Below are 8,654 nucleotides of genomic sequence, written 5' to 3'. Positions count from 1 at the left end.
CCAAGTTGGCTTGAAGATTTAGAGTTTGCAGCACCATAAAAAAAAAAACAAAAAAAAACCCCAAAAAACCAAAACTAAATAGTAACTCACTGAATTTGGAGAAAAATGAGCTCGTTAACTCAAGGGACATCAACTTGGAAATCTGAAGTGTCACCATGCATTTCCAAATGGTCTGGTCCACATTTCATCTGCAGGGCAGTCACACTGCCATTGGTGACCACCACCCTGCCCTGCCCTCTTGGTTTATAGATGTGTTTTTTGCAGGTCTGCACATAGGTTATGAAGTTGTTGATCATTACAGTTTAGATTTCAAAAGTGGGGGGCTTTTAGAAGTTGATGGATCATGAGGGCTCTAATTTCACCAGAATATTAATCTATGGGTGATGTTATAATTTGATGGCACGGCTGGGATGTGATAGAAATGTAGGAGATGGAACCTAGCTGAAAAGAGTGGGTCATGGTGCCATGGCCCTGGGTATATATTTAGTCTCTGGCTCCTCTCTGCCTCCCTGATGGCATTTTGTGGGCAGCTTCCCTCTGCCACAATGTTTTTTCTCCCTGCAGGCTTAAACCAATGGGGCCAACAGACTATGGTCTGAAATCTCGGAAACTGTGAGCTAAAATCTTTCCTCCTCATTCATTATTCATTTCGGATATTTGACCTGTTGATCGTGACTATTGTGGAACCTTTTCTTAAATCACAATTAACTGTTTTATGAAAGCTCCATCTCATTTTTTCAAGAATATTGTTGTAGTCAGGGGTTGTGCAGAGAACAATTAGAATCAAGACTTGGAGTTTATAATATTATTTTTTAATGGTCACCAGGAGTTAACACAGGAAAATGCAGGAAAATGTATCCACAACCCCAAAGACAGATTATTTAGTCAAGAGCCTAAACCCCACAGCAGTGTCCCACATGAGTCCAGATAAAAACCCAAAGCTCAGGACAATGCGTCCCACGAGTCCAACTGGAGATCCAGAGCACACAAGAAGGACTTATGCCAGTCTCTTTTACAGATCTGTGCTGGGAAGACCCAAAGGTCAGCGATGGAAGCCAGAAAGTCTATGCCAGCAGGATGAAGGAGTTGTGCTAGTGGGATGAGGGTTCTACGCTGGAGCCGAGAAGTCACACTCACAACAAAGAACAGGGCTGTCCTGAAAGGCACCGTAGCCATCCTCAGCAACACGGAGGCCTCAAGCTCCTCCGACAACAAGCACAGTCAGGTACATGCCAGGAAGCAGGGTGATGAGTTCATCCTGGAGACCAAGCAGCACAGGTGTTCCCCTCTAGAGCCAGGAAGCAATGCTTGATGTGAGGACCAGAGTTTCTCCAGGAGAACCAATGGCTCAAACAGCAACACATAGGAGAACCCACAATGCTACAACCCACAATCCTCAACCCTCAACCCTCCCTTCTTCTCCACCTATTTATCCTGGCAACTTTCCTCAGGTAGAGCATCTTCACTCGATGCCATGCCGATGTAATCCAGCTGGCATTAAGTTGACCACCAGTTCTTAATCCATAACAAATGTAATCATATGTATGTCTATGTGTGTGCACAGATGATCATCAAGCGCTTTCTCTGCGACTGCTGGACACGTGCTCCTAGTGCAGAAGCGAGCTAGGCGGCAGATGCCAAACTGCCTGCTGTGAAGTTTGTCTCCGCAGAGGTCCCAGTGGGCAGGCCAACCAAGCCCCTGCAGCTCGAGACTCCTCTCCAGTGCTCCTAAAAACTTGCTTGTGTCTTGGACTCCAAAATAGCTGGGTCCTAGGGGTTTAGTTTCAGACTGAAGAAATTCATGCTTTCTTTGTTTCTATTTTTAAATACAGGAAAAACAAATAAGAAAGAAGGGATAACTTTACTAACTCTTCCAAGAGACTTCTTTTTTAAAGCCTAGGCTGTGAGCCAGTGGTCTCTCCATCTCAGTGCAAGGTGACCATTTATATTTGTCACAGCAACATTCCAGCTCACTCTCTACCAAGGACTGTGGCATCCAGTGTAACTTTTGTATCCATTGAACTAAATTACCCTACGCAAAATGAGCTCTGGCTTATGTATTTTTTTTCTGTGTTTTCCTTCTTAGGTAAATAATCTTTTCATTTGCTTTTGCTTGTTTATTTTGGTTTTGTATCTCACTGCTGTTCAGATACTCATTTATAGAATGTAGTATTGTCTGCTTCCAATTTGCAGATTTTATTTTTCTGTAAACCTGAAGACTCCTGGCCAACATTCCCTGCCTCAGGCCTTCTTCCAACATAGTAATTGTCTTTGTCAGCCTAGGCACTGTGCTCAGTGCTAGAAATACGGAGGTGAAGAAGTGGGGAGGGTGCTACAGAGCCCCCGAGGAGGAGCAAATCGGAGTGAACCAGTGGTGTCCTGGTGGAGGAAAGGATGTATTTACAGAGCTCAGAAGACAGTCCTGCAAGGGGAAGAGGGACATAGTGGCTCTCCTCATGGGATGCAGGAACCTCTCTTGAGAAAAACTTGTTTAGGAGCCAACAAGAAGCAGAATCTTACTTGAGAACCTTGTCCTATAGCAGAATCCCCTGGCCCAGCTACTGTTTTGTGCACCAGTCTCAGTTCTGAAGTGACTGATTCCAAAGGTTAAACAAACCATCAGCAATATAAGAGGACTTCCTTCTGTTGAAGATGCCACCTTGTGTTTCCAAGGCAATGCCTGGACCTATATGTGAGTAGTGGTCATCTGATGAAATATATACAGTCTTCTCTAGTAAGAAGCAATGGTCCCCAACATGCAAGTACATTTCTAAGCTTATTTCTGTTCTGCCAGCACACAGAACTCTATTGGAATAATATTAAGAAAGGAAGCTTATGAGTCTGACCATCTCTGTTTTGTGAGGCTGTATCTTCATGGCAAAACCAACCACCATGCTTTAGTCTGTTTCTGTGGAACATGGAGAATGTACTTATCTCCAGGTAATTTTGGGATGTGGTGAGATAATTGGAAACGATGCTTGAGAAGATGATCCTACAATATGATGCCGTGTACAAAAGGCAGGGGCAAGTGTGTTAACTCAGGAGTTGCTGAGTGGTGAGCTGTAATGGGATTAATGCTTTCTTTGCAATCTCAGTTTGTCTAAAGTTTTTAAAACATCTCCCGAACTCACAAAGCCCTTTTGACACCAAATAGGTAAATTTTCCGTACCAGTTCTATGCAGACACCAGTTAGGTGTCCTACAAATAATTCTGACACTATTTACCTGAAGTTGTACCCAAGTTAAACAGACCATTCCTACAAGGCTGGCCCTAATTTAGACATCATTTATGAGTAGCAACTTTCCAAGACATCCACACTTCTGCCCAGGTTGGCTAGTAACTAACTAACTATAAATAATCCCCCTCCACAGGTTTAATAATTTGCTATAATGGTTCACAAAACTCAGGGAACACTTTAGTCACTGCTACATAGTCAGTGTCACTGAGCCAAATGATACTCAGATAACGATCTTGTGACCAGAAGTGCTCCAGATTCCAAATTCTGTTTTCAGATTTTGGAATACAGTATTCATATATATATATATATATATATATATATATATATATATAATATCTTGGGAATGGGACTCAAGTTTAACAATGAAATTTATTTATGTTTTTGTATCTACTTTATACACATAGCCTGAAGGCAATTTTACACAACACTCTTAATAATTTTGAGTATTAAGCCAAGTATCATGGTGTAGAATTTTTTTACTTGTAGCATCCAGTTGGCACTCAAAACATTTCAGATTTCAGAGCATTTTGGATTTGATTTTTTTTTTTTAGATTAGGGATGCTCAACTTGTAGCAGTTACTATAAAGGATTTAGCTCAGGATCAGCTAAGTGGAAGAGGTGTATAAAGTAGTCTCGGGGTGTACCACCATCCCAGCACTGCAATGTACTCACCAGACTAGAAATTCTTTGAAGCCCATCATTTAGTGTTATGGAGGCTTCACTGCATAGGCCTGACTGATTAAATCATTGGCCAGTGATGACTAAGGCAGTCTCCAGCCCTATGTTTAGGCTGACAGGGACTAGACTCAGTCATACTATTACCATCACTCTGGAGGGTCTTAGAATCCTTTGTGTCAGAAACTGGGGCCTAAGATCAATGTTCCAGTGAAAGGTACATCTACCACCCAATCACTCAGCAAATTGCAAGGAAGTTGGGCGTTCTGTGTCCAGAACCAGAGGCAGAGATCAAATATACATTTTTAGCTGTGTCATAGTGTTCTACACTTGACATAGTAGTGGCGTGCATAGCTGTGATATTTAGTGGTAACCTTTTAAAAAAGAAACTTTGTAAAAAGAAAGAGAACAGAAAGTGCGGGTATCCATCTATTTATGGTAGAGTCTGCACAAGCAGAATCATAGGGAAAGAGGTAAAATTTGAGTTGCACAGTTTCACATTTTCACTTGATGCCAAGTGAAAAATTGGGAAAACAATAAAACAAAATTGACTCCTTATCATAGAGGGAGGTCACAAGGACGGAATGAGATTGTTCAACCTCTAGTGGTGAGGCAGATGTGGCTGCAGTTGTAACAGATGAAGGACAGTTTCCTTTGTGTTAATTTAATTCAATCTCCAGTGAAGTGTGTCTTCTAGGACCTTGGGATTTCCCCACATTTGGAGGAGTAAGTTTTTTAGGTCTATTCACCTAAAAAGTACCTGGGAATCTCAGTCAGAAGGAGAATCCAAAGGAAGTTGAGTGGAATACATAGAAATTGAGTTTGTGAACTGACTGGTGGATGGAGTGGGAGAAAGTGGTACTGAGCAGGGAGCTAAGTCACTGCTCCTGGAGGCTGCAGCATGGGGTGGAAGTTAAGCCCATGATTGGGAGTTTGGTGCTAGCCTAGAACTTCCAGATGACTGGTGTGTAACCTTGAGTTGTGACTTTTCCTCTCTGGCTTTAGTTTCATCTTTTGCCTGCTGGAAGGCATTCTGTGACTCACGGGCTCACCTCAGAACAGACATCTATGATTAGGTGAAGTTGAGTTTTTCGTAAAGGTCTGGAAAAGAAATTCCAGGGGATTTTCTTGTTTCTAATTCTCATGCTGCTCTGCAGGTAGTTGTTGAGAGTGAAAAGAATCAGCTTAGGGCTAGGGATTTAGCTCAGCGGCATAAGCACCTGCCTTGCAAGCAGGCAGTCGCGAGTTCGATCCCCGGTACCGATAAAAACGAAAAAGACAAAAAAATAAAATAAAAAAAAAAAAAAAAAAAAGAATCAGCTTAATCTGATCAGAAATCTGACAACAAATGGGCCACCTCTGGTGGCATTTATCCTTAATGGGAGGGCAGAGTTTGGCTGTGAAACGGGTAACAACATCCCCTGCAGACACTTGGCAGCCAGCTCCTTGGTATGCAGACTGGTGCTGCTCACCCACGATGCTTAGAAAACACCATCACTTGCTTTTGCAGGTGGAAGGTGTGCGACCTCTGCCTGGGCCAGGGAGAAGATAGATGAGGCTTTTCAAAGGCTGTTTGTGTGAACTGTGGGCACTGGAGACAAAGCAAAGCCTGAGCTTTGTCTACCTGGGAACCAATCTGTGCAGAAAGAAAATGTAACAGTTATCTTCAAAGGAGACTTGATAAAACATAGACAGAGACAGCCACATATTTTTAAGGACCACAGCACTAAGGATGACAGAGGGAGGGATTTGCTGCAGGAAAGAGCTTGTCAGTTCCATAGATGTGAATGCATGCATTCTCTGCAGCTCCTCAGTTCATCAGAAGATTATGTAGACCAGAGCTGGAAAATGACCTTCTTGTCACCTGGCACACCTGCTTCCAGGAATGCCCTGCTTTCTCATTCAGGATCTTCCAGTGGATGGGAGGTTCCAGCCACACTCCAGAGTGGAGGAGGAATTTAGTTCAGTTTCATCCACACAACCATGTTTGATTCCCTCCAACCAGAGCAAACAGAGTATCTGCATGTGGGGGCAGGAATTAGCATTACTGTTGATGGCTCTGAAACCTGGTGTCCAACCTATTCCTATAGGAGGTGGTCATGGTTGTGGGTGACTCAGGAGCAGGTGGAGATGATGGAGGATACCCACCTTATTAGGGCTGACTGATGTGCTACCACAAAGTAAAAATGTCAGCTTGTGCTTAATTAGAAAAGCTAAGGGTAAAAGCCTTTATCAGTATGTCCACAGATGGAGCACGGGGTCCAGTGTCTTCCTCATGGGGAGGTTGACGAATCCCCTGAGAAGAGGAAGAGACTAAGAGGGCTCTACCAGGGACAAACATCTTAGGGGTTGTTGATGCTCCTCCTGCTGCCTTAGGAACCGCCAGTGGGGAGACAATGGAAGTCTGGTCAAGGTCTTCACCCTGAAGGTGACTGGTGGCTCAAGAACATTCCGTGTGTTCTCGGAAATAAAGAGATGACAAAAAGGAACAAGAAACATTTTTAAAATCACGCAGTCGGGCCTTGTCTCCATTGTTTATGAGATAAGGTGGAGTATTACAACCTGGGATTTTGGGTCACAAAATCCCAAGTGTGACCCAAGCTCTGTTTCAGCAGCCGGGGGTTCTCTCCTCTCCTCCTGGGAGGCTGGCCATTGCTATGTTCCAGGATATCCCTGAGGACCCACAGAGATGCTCTTGTCTTTCCTTTTGACTGGCTCCGTTTCCTTATCAGCGGAGGCGGTGGCATTCTGTTAGGGGATAATGAATATCTGGGGAGGACCTGTCCTGTGGGACACATGTGACATGGACAGTGTTTCAGTTAGCTTTGGCTGCTGCAACAAAATACCACAGATTGCATTTTAAACAACGTAAGTGTTAATCATATAGAAGGAGACTTGGAAGCCCAACGTCAAAGGGCTGGTAGATTCATTGTCTGGTGAGGTCCAAATTCCTGGCCCACGGACAGTGCCTTTTCACTTTGTCCTTGAATGATGGAGAGAGTGAGGGAACTCTCTGGGGTTCCTCTCATCCTCTAACCACTGCACAAAGGTCCCCTCTTCTGAAACCATCGCCATGAGGGAGGATTTCAGTGTGTGCCTTTGGGAAATGTGAGTATCCAGTCTATGAAACAGGCCTCACTCATGGTAACAATGGACCACAGCACCTACCCAGAGACCCAGCTCCAGCAGAGTCTCTGCCAAGAAAGAGAGAATGATGAAGACAGCCATGTTTGGCGAGATCAGGCCTCCAAGGGGATGGCATGACATGGCATTGGCCAGGAAGATGAAGCTGGCTGAAGACCATCACGCTGCATGCCGACCACTGATGTGTGTGGCATGAAGCAGGACATGAGGACCCACGGGGATAAGGCAATGACACAGCCAGTATATACTCTTCGGGGATTTTCAAGTCTTTTCTAACCATGCTAAGGTTGAGAGGGCATCACTGGACTTCTGAAACATTGCTACCAGGACTGCAAGTTAAAGGTCTTTGCATGATTTGGATTCAAAATGAGCCAAGAAGCTCACCTGTACAGAGGTGGGGATTTTGGAAGATGAATGGATCATGAAGGCTCTAAATTCATCAGTGGGTTGATCCATCAGTGGATTCATAATTTAATAGCAATACTGAGAAGTGGTGAGAATCTAAGAGGTAAAGGCTGCTTAGAGGGAGTGCCTCTGGGGCACAAACTTGTTGGTTTGTCTCCAGCACTTTCTCTGGTGCTCTGCTTCCTGGCTGCCATGAGCTGAGAACCCTTCCTTCACCATAGCCCTTTATCATGATATTTAGCCTCACCACAGGTGTAAAGTAAAGGAGCCAGCTGGCCAGCAGGTTCTAAAACTGTGATCCAAAATAAATCTTTCCTCCTTCAGGATGATTTCCCTTCAGTATTTTGTCACAGTAATGGAAATCTGGCTAAAACAGCTCTCTTGGGAGGGCAGCTCCTCAAAGGGACAGTCAGGCTAGAAACTGATGTAAAACTGTCCTGTCCTTCCCAGCAGAGAACCAGGAGGCAGCTCAGCATCAGTGTCAGCCTGGAGCTCGCTCACAGCCCAACTCTTCCATTATGAAGGCATCGCAAGCAGGTTTTGAAGGTTCTCTATGGGATGAGCACTTAGGAAAATAGTAAGCAAAATATTTTAAAACAGTGTATGAGCATTTAGAAAGTAAAGAGTATAATGTGCCAAACACCCCTATCCTCATCACTCAAAATTTAAAGTGGTTATGTTCTATGTCATTAATTAGGTTAATGCAAATCAAAACCACAATGAGATACCACTTCAAACCCACTTGTCTGGCTAGGATAAGACAGTCACATTAAAAATCGGTCCTGATGATACATGCCTACTGTCATGGCACTTGGGAGGCTAAGACAGGAAGATTGTTTCAGCCTGGGGATTTGAGAGGAAGGACTCTGGGCAATATAATGAAAGTCGTCAAAAAAAAAAAAAAAAAGTAAGATAAAGATAGTGCTGTGGTGTGCACCTGTATCCTGAAGTCCCAGCTACTCAAGAGACTGCAACAGAAATGCCTGAGCCCAGGAGTTGGGAGGCCAGCCCCGGCAAGTTGGTGAGAACTTGTTCCATCCCTCTAAACTTGGCCAGTAGCAAGGTTTATTGGGTTTGTGGAGACACGAGAATTCCCATTCACTGCTCGTGGGACTGTAAAATGGTGTGGACTCTTTGGAATTTGTTCAGAGAACAGCTAGCATGGGATTTGGCCATTCTGAACCTAGAAACA

General features: G+C 44.1%; 1 long non-coding RNA gene across 1 annotated transcript; it reads left to right on the top strand.

The window, feature by feature from the left end:
• Positions 1–279: 279 nt before the first annotated feature.
• LOC134472753 (uncharacterized) lies at positions 280–2,045 on the top strand. The gene is made up of 2 exons (XR_010042711.1): positions 280–1,225; positions 1,565–2,045. It is a non-coding gene; the product is annotated as an uncharacterized LOC134472753 (long non-coding RNA).
• The last annotated feature ends 6,609 nt before the right edge of the window (positions 2,046–8,654 follow it).

The sequence above is a fragment of the Cavia porcellus genome, unplaced genomic scaffold, assembly GCF_034190915.1.
Source record: "Cavia porcellus strain 051 isolate PalLab524CR breed Dunkin Hartley unplaced genomic scaffold, mCavPor4.1 scaffold_2, whole genome shotgun sequence".
In the NCBI taxonomy this organism is placed as follows: domain Eukaryota; kingdom Metazoa; phylum Chordata; class Mammalia; order Rodentia; family Caviidae; genus Cavia; species Cavia porcellus.
Note: the sequence above shows the minus strand (reverse complement) of the source record. Positions and strands in the feature narration are given on the sequence as shown.